The 18,299-nt window shown below is 44.6% G+C and overlaps 1 protein-coding gene across 4 annotated transcripts in view; it reads right to left on the bottom strand.

Moving 5' to 3' along the window:
* Nucleotides 1–18,299, bottom strand: part of frmpd4 (FERM and PDZ domain containing 4) — a 583,956-nt gene that overhangs the window by 316,940 nt on the left and 248,717 nt on the right. The gene's annotated exons all lie outside the window — the stretch shown is intronic.

The raw sequence follows: 18,299 nt of genomic DNA, 5'->3' as shown, positions 1-18,299 counted from the left end.
AGGAATGGGCGACGTTTCGGGTCGAGACCTTTCTTCAGCATGGCCTGCCTGACCTGCTAAGTTACTCCAGCATTTTGTGAATAAATACCTTCGATTTGTACCAGCATCTGCAGTTATTTTCTTACACACACAAAAAGCTGGAGTAACTCAGCGGGTCAGGCAACATCTCGGGAGAGAAGGAATGGGTGACGTTTCGGGTCGAGGCCCCTCCTTCTCTCCTGAGATGCTGCCTGACCCGCTGAGTTACTCCAGCCTTTTGTGATTCCTAGTGTGTGTCGGGTCATGTTAGTGTGTGCAGGGATCGCTGGTCAGTGCACCAAAGGTGGTCTGAAGGGCCTGTTTCCGCACTGTGTCTCTAAACTAAACAAAATTGAACTAAAAAGAGGGCTAACTGAAATGGATCTATAATTAGGAATTACTCCAGCCCACCTAGTTGGAGTGAGCTTAAAAATATTACATTCAATGTATAGAAATCTGCTTTGAACCCAAGGGTTTTTTAAAGAAAAAGTTACCGGTCAATTTTCTGATACCGGCTTTATTCTGATAGTAAATACATAGGGTTTCAAACATTATTCGTGTGGTTGGAAACTTAATATACCAGAGAGGAACTGAGATTTTAAAGGTAAAAGTATTGAAAAAAGATAAACACAAGAAGAATGGATGGCCAACTTTACCTGAAAACACAATCAGCAGATGCAGTCAAGCCCAATTACACTTCATGGCCAACTTTCATAATATAAGACAGTAATAAAAACCACCAAAGTCTTTCCGAAACATGTTACTCACAGAACCGTCCTCCAAAGAAACACATTCAGGGGGGGAAAAAAACCTATCTGTTTTGAACAGGAAAGCAATTTTCTGTGGATTCAGCTATAACCAAAGAAATCACAGGAGCAATTCATGCTTTATTCAATCATTCCCACACTGTATTAAATTCATGGGTTGCCAAGATTAAAAAGTCATCATTGAGTGAATGAAACTATATAAGATAAAGTTGGACCACGTGTTACTAAAGAATATGTGAAATTCAAAGGAATACAGCAGTTTCGGAAAGGTGACAGTATAGATTGATGATAACCTAAAACTCTCGGGATTTCTGCTGCTTCTCACAGGCTTAGAAAGTGCACATTTTATACGGAGTCATAAGATCATGTGATAGGAGTAGAATTAGGCCATTCGGCCCATCAAGTCTACTCCACCATTCAATCATGGCTGATCTATCTCTCCCTCCCAACCCCATTCTTCTGCTTTCTCCCCAATACCTCTGACCCCCGTCCTAATCAAGAATCTATCTATCCCTGCCTTAAAAATACCCATTGACTTTGCCTCCACAGCCTTCTGTGGCAAAGAATTCCGCAGGTTCACCACCCTCTGACAAAAGAAATTCCTCCTCATTTCCTTCCCAAAAGAACATCCTTTAATTCGAAGGCTATGACCTCTAGTCCGAGACTTTTGCACTAGTGGAAACATCCTCTCCACGCCCACTCTATCCGAGCCATCTAGTCATGCAGCACAGGAACAGGCCTTTCAGCCCAGCATGTCCATGCTGACCATCAAGTTCCCATCTATACTAATTCATAGCACTTGGTCCGTAGACTTCATTGCCTTGAAAATTCATATGTTCATTCAAATGTTTTGACAGCACATGTTCCCACCACTTCCTCAGACAGTACTTTTTTCCCCAATTGGAATAACCCTCTGGATAAAATCCTCATATCCCCTCTAATTCCATAAACAAGTTGCCTCTGGTCCTCAATGTCCCAGGATGAGGAAATGTTTTGCACCATCCACTTTATCCCTTGTAATTTTTTATACCTCCATCATGTCTCCCCTCAGCCTTCCCTGCTCCAAAGAAAATAAACCCAGCCCGTCCCACCTCTCCTCATAACCAGATTGTTCCATCACCGGCCACATCTTTGCAATTCTCCTCCGCACCCCAGTGTTTCGGTTTTAGTTTAGAGATACATAGCGGAAACAGGCCCTTCGGCCCACCGAGTCCGCACCGACCAGCAATCTCCACACATTAACACTATCCTGCACACACTAGGGACAATTTTCCTTTACATTTATACCAAGCCAATTAACCTATAAACCTGTCCGTTTAGTTTAGTTTAGAGATACAGCGCGTAACCAGGCCCTTTCGGCCCAACGGGTCCACGCCGACCAGCGATCCCCGCACACTAACACTATTTTATACCCACTAGGGACAATTTTTACATTTACCAAGCCAATTTACCTACATACCTGTACGTCTTTGGAGTGTGGGAGGAAACTGAACATCTCGGAGAAAACCCACGCAGGTCGCGGGGAGAACGTACAAACTCCGTACAGACACCACCCGCAGTCTGGATCGTACCCAGGTCTCTGGCGCTGTAAGGCAACAGCCCTACATAACAGTGCAATAACATCCTTCCTGAACTTGATGACCAGAACTACTCACAGTATTTTTGCTGTGACCTAATCAAAGTTTTATAAAACCATATCATGCTTCCATTCTCTCATATGATGTGCCCTGACGAATGAAGGCAAGCACCCTGTAGCCATTTTTTTAATCACTTTGTTCACTTTTAGGGATAAATGGACTTGTTCAACAAGGTCCCTTTGTTTTTCAATGCCCTTGAGGGTCTATTGCTGTATCTCCCACCCATTATCAGTCTTCTCAATAGACAATAAGTGCAGGAGGAGGCCATTCGGCCCTTCGAGCCAGCACCGCTATTCAATGTGATCATGGCTGATCATTCTCAATCAGTACCCCGTTCCTGCCTTCTCCCCATACCCCCTGACTCCGCTATCCTTAAGAGCTCTATCTAGCTCTCTCTTGAATGCATTCAGAGAATTGGCCTCCACTGCCTTCTGAGACAGAGAATTCCACAGATTCACAACTCTCTGACTGAAAAAGTTTTTCCTCATCTCAGTTCTAAATGGCCTACCCCTTATTTTTAAACTGTGGCCCCTTGTTCTGGACTCCCCCAACACTGGGAACTTGTTTCCTGCCTCTAACGTGTCCAACCCCTTAATCATCTTATACGTCATCTCAAAATGCATCATGTTACACATGGAGGGATTAAATTCCATCTGCCATTGCTATCTTTTATTTCCCAGCTGATAAGGTCATAAAGTCATAAGTGATAGGAGCAGAATTAGGTCATTCGGCCCATCAGCTCTGCTCCACCATTCATTCATGGCTGATCTCTCTCTCCCTCCTAACCCCATTCTCCTGCCTTCTCCCCATAACCCCTGACACCCGTACAAAACAAGAATCTATCTCTGTTGACTTGGGCTCCACAGATTCATCACCCTCTGATTAAAGAAATTGTTTCTCATCTCCTTCCTAAAGGAACGTCCTTTAATGGCTATGACCTCTAGTCCTAGACTCTCCCACTAGTGGAAACATCCTCTCCACATCCACTCTATCCAGGCCTTTCACTGTTCGGTACATTTCAATGAGGCCCCCCCTCATTCTTCTAAACTCCGGCGAGCACAGGCTCAGTGCCGACAAACGTTCAGCACACGTTAACCCACTCATTCCTGGGATCAGTCCTGTAAACCTCCTCTGGACCCTCTCCAGAGCCAGCACATCCTTCCTCATACATGGTGCCCATATGGTGCCCACAGGAAGTGATCAATGTGTTATTGACCTATCTTCCTCACGATCAACAACACTACGAATGTTTGCATCATCTGCATACTTAGTAATCATACCCACCACATTCACATCTAAACTGTGAGGTTCCAAGATTACTCTCTTGGTATACCCCTCTCCACAGGCTTTCAGTCACAAAAACAGCACTCCACCATCACCCACTACTTGGTTGGGTTGGTAATAGGAGACAATTGCCAAATTGTTTTAAACGGCATGGGTTCTAACTTTTTGGACCACCCTTCCGCATGGGAGCTTGACAAAGGCCTTACTGAGGCCCTTGTAGACTATATCTTTAGACTTTATCTTTCCTAGAAAGGGCGGCACGGTAGCGCAGCGGTAGAGTTGCTGCTTTACAGCGAATGCAGCGCCGGAGACTCAGGTTCGATCCTGACTACGGGTGCTGCACTGTAAGGAGTTTGTACGTTCTCCCCGTGACCTGTGTGGGTTTTCTCCGAGATCTTCGGTTTCCTCCCACACTCCAAAGACGTACAGGTATGTAGGTTAATAGGCTGGGTAAATGTAAAAAAAATAAAAAAATTGTCCCTATTGGGTGTAGGATAGTGTTGATGTACGGGGATCACTGGGTGGCACGGACTTGGAGGGCCGAAAAGGCCTGTTTCCGGCTGTATATATATGATATATACATTCCAATATATATTGCCCTAGTATTGCACGTCATTGCAGCTGAATCAGCCAGGCTAAACAACGTGTCAGAAGGGAACTGCAGATACAGGTTTACACCATAGATAGACGTACAATGTTGGAGTAAATCAACGGGTCAGGCAGAATGGCTGGAGAAAAGGATTAGGTGATGTTTTGGGTTGAGACCCTTCTTCAGGGGAGAGGGAAACTGGAGATATGAAGCGGGGTAAGGAACAAAGGAATGAAAGGTATGCAAAAGAAATCAAAGCCAGCAGCGATGACCAAGGAAAGGTGGAGCTTATTATGGTCCATTGTTGGCTGTGGAGAGTGTGATAACGAATGAAGCTAACGAGTGAAACAATTAAACTAGGCAGGATGACAGTGAAACTAGCAGGACAGTTAGGGTGAGGTGTAAGAAAATAATTGCAGATGCTGGTACAAATCGAAGGTATTTATTCACAAAGTGCTGGAGTAACTCAGCAGGTCGGGCAGCATCTCAGGAGAGAAGGAATGGGTGACGTTTCGGGTCGAGACCCTTCTTCAGTCTGAAGAAGGGTCTCGACCCGAAACGTCACCCATTCCTTCTCTCCCGAGATGCTGCCCGACCTGCTGAGTTACTCCAGCACTTTGTGAATAAATACCTTCGGTTAGGGTGAGGGAGGGGCGGAGGGAAAGGAAATGCAAGGGTTACTTGAAGTTAGAGAAACCAGTGTTCCTCCCGTTGGATTGTAAGCTGCCCAAGTGAAATATGAAGTGCTGTTCCTCCAATTTTGAGTTTGGCCTCACCCTTTATTTTTATTCTGAGAGTCACTGTGACAAATCCTGAACGTTTTTTTATGGCCCGTTGTACTGTTTCCATGGTTGGACACAAAGGGGCAGTGATTCACAAATTCATTTTTCCGCATCAGTTGTTGATCAGAGAGCATGAACTTTTGCCAACCTTAGGACCAGTTCCAATGTACTCGGAGCTACTTACAGTTCCCGCACACCAAATCGGCCGCAGATTATTCCCACGCAAGGTTCCAGCTCATAAATCAAAACGTACAGTTCTCCTCCAACTGTACAGCTTTAGGTTTTTCAAACAGTGATTCTAAGTTTGGTTAAGAACAAAACAAATGGAAACAGGAGTGGGGTTCTTCAACTAGCTCCTCCATTCAGGAAAATTGACCTTGAATTGAACTCTGCTTTCCTGTCTGATCCCTAGTCTAACGACCTGTCCATTTCAGCCTTGATTACACTTAATGTTTCAGTTTCCACACTTCTCTTGGGAGAGTAAAATTTTCTTTGTTATTGTATATTTAGATTATTGTTTCTTTAATTGTGTGTTACTGGGTAAATGGGCCTGTACTGCTGCAGCAAGTAAAAATCCTCATTGCCAGGACAAATGACAATTCTACATTCTAATAATAATAATAATAATGCATTTTATTTATATAGCGCTTTTCATACACTCAAAGACGCTTTACAGAGATTTAGAGAACATAGGGAAATGAATAAATAGATAAATAAGTAAATAAATAAACGAACAGAGAAAGGAGACAGAAGGTGAGGTGACCTTCAGTGGTTGAAGGCAGTACTGAACAGGTGAGACTTCAGCGAAGTTTTGAATGTGGTGAGTGTGGAGGAGTCTCTAACGGTTTGGGGTAGTGAGTTCCATAGGGTGGGAGCAGCGATGGAGAAAGCCCTGTCCCCCCAGGATCTGAGTTTGGTCCGGATGGGGGGGGGATTGGAGATTGGCAGCGGCAGAGCGGAGGGTGCAGGTGGGAGTGTGCCTGTGGAGGAGGTCGGTCAGGTCGGATGGGGCCAGGTTATGGAGGGCTTTGTAGGTTATGAGGAGGATTTTGTACTGGATTCTCTGGGGGATGGGGAGCCAGTGGAGTTTATAAAGGACGGGGGTGATATGGTCACGGATCGGGGTGTGGGTGAGTCCCTTGATATATTTATTCTCTTGTTTATTACATTATTACAAAACATAACAATATTCTTCAACCATAAGATCATATGGTCATGAGTGGTATGAGTAGAATTAGGCCGTTCGGCCCATCAAGTCTACTCCGCCATTCAATCATGGCTGATCTATCTTTCCCTCCTTGGTTGGGTTGGTAATAGGAGCCAATTCCCATTCTCCTGCCTTCTCCCCATAACCCCTGACACCCGTACTAATCAAGAATCTATCTATCTCTGCCTTAAAAATATCCATTGATTCAGCTTAATTACACCAAGCCAATTAACCTACAAACTTGTACGTCTTTGGAATGTGGGAGGAAACTGAAGATCTCAGAGAAAACCCACGCAGGTCACGGGGAGAACGTGCAAGCTCCGGAGAGACAGCACCCGCAGTCGGGATCGAACCCAGGTCTCCGGCGCCGCAAGGCAGCAATTCTACCGCTATACCGCCAGGCGCTATACCGCCCAGGTGGAGACATAAGACTGCAGAAGTTGTAATCTGGGGAGATAAACAAAGTGCTGGAGAAACTCAGCAGGTCAGGCAGCATCTGTGTAGGCAGACGTATAGTCGATGCTTCTGGTTGAGACCCTGCATTAGACCATACCTCTGCCTCCAAACCCGCTGACGTCCTCCAACACTTTGTTTTTTTACTTAACATTGCAGATTATGATTGCTTGGAAAAGCTGAGCAGATCCAGCATTTTCTTGTTGACATTAAAATTTTCTTGCATCTGCATCATTTTGCTTTGGTATCCACCCATCCGTACTTTTCCTCCCTCACCCACCGAATTTCCCAATAAAAACACCCACACTGCTCCATCTTTCCAAGCAACCACCTCATCTCCAACCTCACCATTCCTTTGGTCTGTGCTATTGTTCCCCGAGCTCTGTTGACCTCCCAGCTGGGCGAGCTGTCCGTCGGGGAATGTTGCCGTCTGGCCCGCTGCAGACTGCAGGAGTACGTGCTGAGGGACGCACTGAAGCTCGGTGCAGCCAACGCCAAGGCTCTGTGGGGGAGGACCACAGTCTAGGGTCCTTCCGTTGCTGGACATGGGGCAGGGGAGGGGAGGGGCAGGGTGTGGTGGAGACACCCCTCAAAATGAGGGAAGGGATTTCACGCCAGTGGGCTACATGAGTGGCAAGGGCGTGGGGTAAAATTGTGTGATTTGGGTAAACAGTATTGAATGTACGTACAGCCTCCATGAATGTTGGATGATTTTTTTGCACAGTTCCTGTATTGTATATATTTCTTTACTTGAATAATGAATATTTTTTTTATTTTTTTTTAATTGTTCTCCACATCTGTAACATGGAGTTGTTTTTAGTTACACTTTATTAACAAGCTTCAAGCCCATTCCCAACCAAACCTCTAGCAAGTCAAGGGTGTTGGTGACACAGAAGTCGCCTTTATTGCATCGTGTCCATAGTTCTGTGGGTTGAGGTGGAAGAGATTCTTTCCACACTTAATGACTGCGTAAAGTACCATTTCTATGTTAATTTCCTTTGGAAACAATTCAAGTTTAAATTACAACCGAAAAACAATCATGACAAGCAAAATTATTAATTCTGTACAGTCATCACAGACCTAATTGGAATCATTAGTGCAGAGTTTGAAAACCTCGGGCGAACAGAAAATCAAAATCCTTAATTCATGTCACTTCTCAGAGCTGTCAGTAGAAAGTTCAATTTATTTATTAGTGAACGCCCACACTCATATTAGCTACCACAGTGCTTATGCTAATATAATGGTTAATTTAGGTCAATTAAGGTTGATTTAAAACACGAGGGAAAGTAGTTCCTTAATTCACATAATCTCAGTCAAAACCAAGGACAAAAAAATCCAATGGAAAGGTGATGCAGAGTACGTACAATTTCACTGATAAGTTATGTCTTCTTTCAGAGATGTAAATATTTGGCATGTGTGCAGAAACCCAAGTGCACTGCCGATGCTGTGTTTGGCAGAACAGCCCAGATCCTGCGTTACCAGCATTGGATCTCAGTCTTGGAATTGTGGAGAAACACAGCACAGAATTTGAGGAAGGACGTCCTTGCTCCTGAGGCAGTGCAGCGTAGGTTCACAAGGTTAATCCCTGGGATGGAGGGACTGTCATACGAGGAAAGATTGGGAAAGACTGGGCTTGTATTCACTTGAGTTTAGAAGGATGAGAGGGGATCTTATAGAGACGTATAAAAATTATAAAAGGACTAGATGAGATAGTCGCAGGAAAAATGTTCCCAATGTTGGGGGAGTCAGGAACCAGGGGCCACAGTCTAAGAATTAAGGGGAGGCCATTTAAAACTGAGGTGAGAAGGAACTTTTTCACCCAGAGAGTTGTGAATTTGTGGAATTCTCTGCCACAGAAGGCAGTGGAGGTCAATTCACTGGATGAATTTAAAAGAGAGTTAGATAGAGCTCTAGGGGCTAGCAGAATCAAGGGATATGGGGAGAAGGCAGGCACGGGTTACTGATTGTGGATGATCAGTCATGATCACAATGAATGGCGGTGCTGGCTCGAAGGGCCAAATGGCCTCCTCCTGCTGCTATTTTCTCTGTTTGTATGTTTCTAGAAGCAGGCCCTTCAGCCCACCCTGCCCGCCTACACGTCCCATTTGCCCGCATTAGGACTATATCCTTCTAGACCGTGCCTATTTAATGAATGCCTTTGAATCAGTAACTGATTTCACCACCTCTTCCAGCAGCAAGTTTCAGATGTCAACATTGTCTGTGCAAAAACAATATCTCCACAGATCCCCTTTAAAACTTCTTGCTCCCACCTTACACCTACGCCCTCGTGCTTTTGATACCCCTACCATAAGAAAAGAAAATGACAATCTATCCTTTCCATGATCACATAATTTTATATAAATTTTATCATCATTCCTCAGTCTCCTTCACTCCAGGGAAAAGAAACTGATCACACCTAGTTTCTCCTTATACACAATAGACAATAGACTATAGGTGCAGGAGGAGGCCATTTGGCCCTTCAGGCCAGCACCACCATTCAATGTGATCATGGCTGATCATACTCAATCAGTACCCCGTTCCTGCCTTCTCCCCATACCCCCTGACTCTGTTATTCTTAAGAGCTCTATCTAGCTCTCTCTTGAATGCATTCAGAGAATTGGCCTCCACTGCCTTCTGAGGCAATGAATTCCACAGATTTACAACTCTCTGACTGATTTTTTTTTCCTCATCTCCGTTCTAAATGGCCTACCCCTTATTCTTAAACTGTGGCCCCTGGTTCTGGACTCCCCCAACATTGGGAACATGTTTCCTGCCTCCAACGTGTCCAACCCCTTAATATTCTTATATATTTTTCGATAAGATCCCTTCTCATCTTTCTAAATTCCAGTGTATACAAGCCTAACCGCTCCAGTCTTTCAACATACGACAGTCCCGCCATTCCGGGAATTAACCTAGTAAACCTACGCTGCACACCCTCAATAGCAAGAATACCCTTCCTCAAATTTGGAGACCAAAACTGCACACAATACTCCAGGTGCGGTCTCACTAGGGCCCTGTACAACTGCAGAAGGACCTCTTTGCTCCTAAACGGCACGGTGGCGCAGTGGTAGAGTTGCTGCCTTACAGCGAATGCAGCACCGGAGACTCAGGTTCGATCCTGACTACAGGCGCCGTCTGTACGGAGTTTGTACGTTCTCCCCGTGACCTGCGTGGGTTTTCTCCGAGATCTTCGGTTTCCTCCCACACACCAAAGACGTACAGGTTTGTAGGTTAATTGGCTGGGCAAATGTAAAAATTGTCCCTAGTGGGTGTAGGATAGTGTTAATGTGTGGGGATCGCTGGGCGGCACGGACCCGGTGGGCCGAAGGGCCTGTTTCTGCACTGTATCTCTAAATCTACTCAACTCCTCTTGTTATGAAGGCCAACATTCCATTGGCTTTCTTCACTGCCTGCTGTACCTGCATGCTTCCTTTCATTGACTGATGCACTAGGACACCCAGATCTCGTTGTACATCCCCTTTTACTAACTTGACACCATTCAGATAATAATCTGCCTTCTTATTCTTACCACCAAAGTGGATAACCTCACACTTATCCACATTAAACTGCATCTGCCATGCATCCGCCCACTCACACAACCTGTCCAAGTCACCCTGCAACCTCATAGCATCTTCCTCACAGCTCACACTACCACCCAGCTTTGTATCATCTGCAAATTTGCTAATGGTACTTTTAATCCCTTCATCCAAGTCATTAATGTATAACCAAAGTCCTCTAATACAGGCAACATCCTGGTGTGTATCTGCTTTGCACACTCTCCAGTCCCATCACATTCTTCCTATTCACTTCCAACCAGAACAGCATATAATACTTCAAGTGCAGCCAGTATTGTTGAAAGTTGGAACATAATGTCCCGTCTTTTATTTGATACCCAGTCCTATGAAGGGAAGCATCCTACATGCCTTTTTCTCCACACTGTGGACATGTGTTGCCACTTTCAGGGAATAATTCACTTGGTTCCATAGATATCTATGTTCATCAACATTCTTTCGGACCCTACCATTCACTGAACATGTCCGACCCACAGGTGACCTCCCAAAATACATCACCTTGCTCTTGTTGGGATTAAATTTCATCTGCCCAACCTTACACCTAATCTATATCTTGATGTAACCTTGAACAGCCTTCCCCACTGTTCACAACAATAACCACTTTTCAAGTCATCCACTAACGTACAAATCATACCTACTGCATTCACATCCAAATCGTTTATAAATATCACACAGCAAAGATTCCAACACTGGTCCCATTGATGAACGTCCTTCCACTATGACACTACTCCTCACCAAGCTAGGTTTAGATTTAATTAGCCATCTTGTCCTCAATCCCCTGGGTTTAACCTTCAGCATTATCCGACATTGCTGGACCTTGTTAAATACCTTACTAAAGTCCTGATGGACAATATCTACTGTTCTGCCTTTGTCAATCTCCTTTGCTACAAAAAATTAGGCATGATTTCATCCTGCACAAAGCCAGGCTGACAATACCTAATCAGCTCCTGCCTTTCCAAATGTACATAAATCCTGCCCTTTAGAATTTTCTCCAAAGATTTCCCTACTGCTAACGTAAGGCTCACTGGCCTATAGTTACCTGAGTTGCAAGACAGGTTAAATTTCAGCAAGAATTAAGAAATTTCACCATGAGCTTGTTGACAGATTTACAATCTGGAGGTGTAGAGCAATCCTGTACCAATAACATTTACAGATGATGAAACTTTAAGATCTTCCTCCATCTAAAATTGTCTTGGAATTTCTGCTGTGCCCGAGTTGTTCAGCAAAATCTTTGGACGGTCAAGTCAAGTCCAGTCAAGTCAAGTTTATTTGTCACATGCACATACACAATGTGCAGTGAAATGAAAGTTGCAATGCCTGCGGATTGTGCAAAAACAAATTACAGTTACAGCATATAAATTAAAGTTAATACAGAAAAGACAAAATTTAGTCCCTGGAGTTATAATAGTTAACAGTCCTGATGGCCTGTGGGAAGAAACTCCGTCTCATCCTCTCCGTTTTCACAGCGTGACAGCGGAGGTGTTTGCCTGACCGTAGGGCTGGAACAGTCCGTTGCTGAGGTGGCAGGGGTCCCTCATAATCTTGCTTGCTTTAGATTTACGGTTTAGTCAACAATGTAATGATATAACATTTGGGAAAAAAAAACAACAGATGATCTTTGCAGTGTTAAAGTTATTTAGATTTAGATAACATTCAATTATTTTTCAGCTTCACTTAACTGAAGTAATTGATGTGACTTAGGCAAAGACGTAAACTGAACAGGGGCTTTTGGAGACATGTGAGACTCCCAGGGGAGCGATTTGTGTCAGCAGGTTTGTCCTTGCAGCAAGCTCCACTATTGAAATGGTGTCGGGTTTTAGCTGTGCCAGATCCTACCGCAACTAGAGCCTTTTGCTCACAGAGGATTTTTGAATATCTAAAGTGCTTGGTTGCTTCACCTCACTTGCCACAGAAGGCTGTGGAGGCCAAGTCAATGGATATTTTTTAAGCCCGGAATAGATAAATTCTTGATTAGTGCGGGTGTCAGGGGTTACGGGGAGAATGCGGCACGGTGGCGCAGCGGTAGAGTTGCTGCCTTACAGCGAATGCAGCGCCGGAGACTCGGGTTCGATCCTGACTACGGGCGCCGTCTGTACGGAGTTTGTACGTTCTCCCCGTGACCTGCGTGGGTTTCCTCCGAGATCTTCGGTTTCCTCCCACACTCCAAAGACGTACAGGTATGTAGGTTAATTGACTGGGTAAAATGTAAAAATTGTCCCTAGTGTGTGTAGGATAGTGTTAATGTGCGGGGATCGCTGGTCGGCGCGGACTCGGTGGGCCTGTTTCCGCGCTGTATCTCTAAATCTAAAATCTAAAGGCAGGAGAATGGGGTTAGGAGGGAGAGATAGATAGATAGATAGATAGATAGATAGATAGATAGATAGATAGATAGATAGATAGATAGATAGATAGATAGATAGATAGATAGATAGATAGATAGATAGATAGATAGATAGATAGATAGATAGATAGATAGATAGATAGATAGATAGATAGATAGATAGATAGATAGATAGATAGATAGATAGATAGATAGATTCGTGATTAGAATGGGTTTCAAGGGTTATGGGGAGAAAGCAGAACAATGGAGTTATGAGTGGGAGATGGATCAGCCATGATTGAATGGCGGAGTAGACTTTAAGGACCAAATAGCCGAATTCTGCTCCTATCACTTATGGCCTTATGAAGTTATGAACTTATGACATAGACAATAGACAATAGGTGCAGGAGGAGGCCATTCGGCCCTTCGAGCCAGTGCCACCATTCAATGTGATCATGGCTGATCATTCTCAATTATCACCCATATTCCACGACTCCAGAGAATACAAATCTTTGAAGCCGGTTTGAATATTAGCAATCCCTCCCATTTTGTTCTGTGCACATGCTTGCATATTCCACATGTGAATTACTCCCTTATTGTCAGTCTCTGGTCATGGCACACAGGAGCAATCAATTTCACACTCTGAGGACAATCCATTGCTCCAGCAAGCACAGGGAAGTAATAGGCAAGGCACCCATGCACACAGATAGCAAAACAGGCAGCAATCCAGTTTGCATTGGCAGGCGCCAATACGTGCAGGAGCTCAGACCCAACCTCCAGGAAACAGTGCATGTATAGGAAGGAACTGCAGATGCTGAAGGTTGAAACTGAAGATAGACGCAAAAAGCTGGAGTAACTCAGCGGGATAGACCGCATCTCTGGCGATAAGGAAGAGGTGACGTTTCGGTTCAAGACCCATCTTCAGACTGGGAGTCAGGGGAAAGGGAAGTTTGGTGACATAGAAACATAGAAAATAGGTGCAGGAGTAGGCCATTCGGCCCTTTGAGCCTGCACCGCCATTCAATATGATCATGGCTGATCATCCAACTCAGTATCCCGTCCCTGCCTTCTCTCCATACCCCCTGATCCCTTTAGCCACAAGGGCCACATCCAACTCCCTCTTAAATATAGCCAATGAACTGGCCTCAACTACCTTCTGTGGCAGAGAATTCCACAGATTCACCACTCTGTGTGAAAAAAAACGTTCTCATCTCGGTCCTAAAAGACTTCCCCCTTATCCTTAAACTGTGACCCCTTGTTCTGGACTTCCCCAACATCGGGAACAATCTTCCTGCATCTAGCCTGTCCAACCCCTTAAGAATTTTGAAGTAGTCAAGATCAGAAAATTCCTTTAAGGGCAGCACGGTGGCGCAGCGGTAGAGTTGCTGCCTTACAGCGAATGCAGCGCCGGAGACTCAGGTTCGATCCTGACTACGGGCGCCGTCTGTACGGGGTTTGTACGTTCTCCCCGTGACCTGCGTGGGTTTTCTCCGAGATCTTCGGTTGCCTCCCACACTCCAAAGACGTACAGGTTTGTAGGTTAATTGGCTGGGTAAATGTAAAAATTGTCCCTAGTGTGTGTAGGATAGTGTTAATGTGCGGGGATTGCTGGGTGGCGCGGACTCGGTGGGCCGAAAGGCCTGTTTCCGCGCTGTATCTCTAAATCTAAAAAATCTAAATCTTGCAGGTTACACTGATACAAACTGTACCATCAAACTTGGTTTCACCCAGAGTGGACAATTATTCTCTTCGGTCGGGCCTTCCTATTTCAAATCCACACGGATTTTCCTTAATTAATCCGTGCCTTACTAAGTTCATGTTTATGCCGTCACATGCAATTGATGTCACTAGTTAAAATGCCAGGCCTGCAATTGCTTGGTTTAACCTTTCATCTTTATTGAAAGAGGAACATGACATCAACAATTCTTGACCACCCCGATTGTAGACTGAAGGATTGATGACTGACAGCCTACACCTCTGCAGTTTAAGCTATTTTTCAACCTCTGGGCTTGATTTCATCCAACACACCGCCCAAAAAGTGTACAAAAATCTCATTTCCACCTTTCCCCAAACCGTTAGTTTAGTTTCGAGTTACAAGTGGAAACAGGCCCTTTGGTCCACTGAGTCCACGCTGACCAACTTACACCCTTACTCTAGTTCCATCTTAGACTCTGGGGACCATTTACAGAAGCCAATTAATCCACTAAACCAGTACGTCTTTGGAGTGTGGGAGGAAACCAGAGCACCCGGAGAAAACCCACGTGGTCGCGGGGAGAACGTACAAATCCATACGACAGCACCCTGGTCAGGATTGACCCCGGGTCTCTGGCGCTGTAAGGCAGCAACTCTACCACAGCGCTGCATTGTCAAGGAACATACATTGAACACAATTAGGGGAGAGGGGTGGGGAGAGGGTGTGGATGAGGATAATTCATCTGGAAGACACAAAATCACCCGGAAGCCACAATGGAATCCACTGCTTAAAAGAGCGGTCAATGCAGAAATCCCCACCATACATAAAAGCCACCAGGATGTGTGCTTGGACCAAGTGCTACAAAGAATGATTTCAACCAGGACAATTTCAAAGAGGGATTTCAACCAGTGGGCGTTTGATGGCACTGGGCCTGTACTCACTGGAGTTTAGAAGAATGTAGGGGGATCTCGTTGAAACGTACAGAATAGTGAAAGGCTTGGATGGAGAGGATGTGGAGAGGATGTTTCCACTAGTGGGAGAGTCTACAACTAGTCACAGCCTCAAAATTAAAGGATGTTCCTTTAGGAAGGAGATGAGGAGGAATTTCTTTAGTTAGGGGGGTGGTGAATCTGCGGAATTCTTCACCACAGAAGGCTGTGGAGGCCATCAGTGGATATTTTTAAGGCAGAGATACTGGATTATTGATGAAGTCAACCTCTGCCTCACCTGAAGGATAGATTCTTGATTAGTACAGGTGTCAGGGGTTATGGGGAGAAGGCAGGAGAATGGGGTTAGGAAGGAGAGATCGATCAGCCATGATTGAATGGAGGGGTAGACTTGATTGGCCGAATGGTCCAATTCTGATCCGATCACATGATCTAATGACAAAAGGAGGTCCAGTAGCCCCTCTTCTGATACTTAAACTATTGTATTATATAATGAAGACCTGATCTGGACTCCACTTACATCATTGAAGTGTGACATGGGGAAGTGTTGTAGGTATGTACCCTTGACACTTAAAGACGTTATAATCACTGAGACCACCACCATCAACATATTGGAGGTCATCACTGCTAGAAATGCACAAGTTTGGGTTGTAAGCTACCCAAACAGAATATAATGTGCTGTCCTCCAGTTTGTATGTGACAATGAAGAAGCCCCAGAATGTCAATGTGTGCATTGGGAGGGGCAGTTAAAGTATTTGGCAACCGGGAGATCCAGTATGCCTTGGCGGAGAAAATGTTTGGCAAAATGGTCGCCAAGTCTGAAGGTCACTGAAGGTCTCATTGGGAACACCAGATGCAAGAATGGAGTTCATCACACTCTTCTCAAGGGCAATTAGGGATGGTGAACAAAGGTGGTCCTCACCTGTATCCCAAAAAAAAACCCCAATTTTTTTTTCTCTTCTTGAGAAAATACAGGTATATTCCTGTTATTTACTATAAATTACAACTGCAGACACCCACAATCTGATGTAAAAATAGAAAAAGCTGGAATCTCTCAGCAAGTCATAAGGTCATAAATGATAGGAGCAGAATTAGGCCATTCGGCCCATCAAGTCTACTCCACCATTCAGTCATGGCTGATCTATCTAAGCCTCCTAACCCCATTCTCCTGCCTTCTCCCCATAACCCGTGACACCCATACTAATCAAGAATCTATCTATCTATCTCTGCCTTGAAAATATCAATTGACATGGCCCCCACAGCCTTCGGTGGCAAAGAATTCCACAGATTATGTCAGGCAGGTCATGATGAAGTCAGGCAGCACCTTTGGAAGGAAGGAACAGAGCTAACATTTTAAGTCCGAGAACTTTTGTTGAATGAGAGTTTCCAGCTCACTGGTGGAATGCTTGCACGTCGGATCAAAAGGTTGAGGGTTCATGTCCCATATCAAAGACTGGAGCCCTAAATCTAAATGATGCAATTTTCCAGGCCGGTTATCAAACTGTGATTGCACGGAATGTCCAAAGTTTGGTTTGGCCTTTAAGTCCCTCGAAATGATGACCATTTTTCATTTCAATATTACGCCCTTGGAAGACACTGTTCATTAAAATAATGGAATAGAATAGGAACAATTTATATTACAAGTGAGTGATATCCCCCCCCACCGAACCCAAGACATATCATGTTGATATTTCAATATATACTGAGAGATAGCTGCTGACGACATTCTACCGCTGCACCATAGAGAGCATCCTAACACATGGCATCCCTGTGTGGTACCTCAGCTGCACGGAGGCAGAGAGGAAAACTCTTCAGCGGGTAGTCCATAGAGCTCAGAGGACCATCGGAACACAGCTACCATCGTGGAGGGCATCTACACGATGCCTCAGAAAAGCCACCAGCATCCACAAAGACTCTTCACACCCCTGCAACAGTCTGTTCGAACTTCTACCATCGGGCAGACGATGCAAGGCCTTCTACGCCCGCACCTCCAGACTCAGGAACAGCTTCATCCCCAGGGCCATAGCTGCTCTGAACTGGTCCTGCTGAGCCGGATGGTCACATCGCACAGTGAACCGGCACAGATCTACTTGCACTTTATTCTGTTTTAAAACTGTTCTCATTTGTTTCATTGGGTTGTTTAAATTAATACTGACTAGTTAATTAATTTATTGCATCGTATGGGAGGCGCATTCCCAATCTCATTGTACCCCTGTGCAATGACAATAACGATATATTGTATTGTATTGAGATCAGAAAATTGGATCATTGTTTGGGCCGTTTTAAAAACACTGTGATAACCTGTTTCTCCTTTTTCTCCCTCAATTCCAAGTTTGTTTCTGAGTTGTTGACGTATTTAGCTGTTGACGAGCTCATGAAAACATCTGGCAATGATTTTGATTTTTTCCTTGTTTTCATTTGTTTGCATGAAGTTACTGGGCTATAATGGAAAGTTCACTTTTTCCAATTATACTAAACCATTGCAATTAATCTTTTGTAAACATTCAGTGAGCTCCATTTTCAAAGAAACACAAATCATGAAATGACCTAAAACCGCTTGCCCTCGGTTGTTCAGTTTAGTTTGGAGATATAGCACGGAAACAGGCTTTTCGGCCTACTACAGACAATAGACAATAGGTGCAGGAGGAGGCCATTCGGCCCTTTGAGCCAGCACCGCCATTCAATGTGATCATGGCTGATCATTTTCAATCAGTACCCCGTTCCTGCCTTCTCCCCATACCCCCTGCCTCCGCTATCCTTAAGAGCTCTACCTAGCTCTCTCTTGAATGCATTCAGAGAATTGGCCTCCACTGCCTTCTGAGGCAGAGAATTCCACAGATTCACAACTCTCTGACTGAAAAAGTTTTTCCTCATCTCAGTTCTAAATGGCCTACTCCTTATTCTTAAACTGTGGCCCCTTGTTCTGGACTCCCCCAACATTGGGAACATGTTTCCTGCTTCTAACGTGTCCAACCCCTTAATAATCTTATACGTTTCATTTGTTTGCATGGAGTTACTGGGCTATAATGG

This window comes from Rhinoraja longicauda, chromosome 12 (assembly GCF_053455715.1).
Source record: "Rhinoraja longicauda isolate Sanriku21f chromosome 12, sRhiLon1.1, whole genome shotgun sequence".
NCBI lineage: Eukaryota > Metazoa > Chordata > Chondrichthyes > Rajiformes > Arhynchobatidae > Rhinoraja > Rhinoraja longicauda.
The sequence above is the reverse complement of the archived record's forward strand: the minus strand, read 5'-3'. Positions and strand labels throughout refer to the sequence as shown.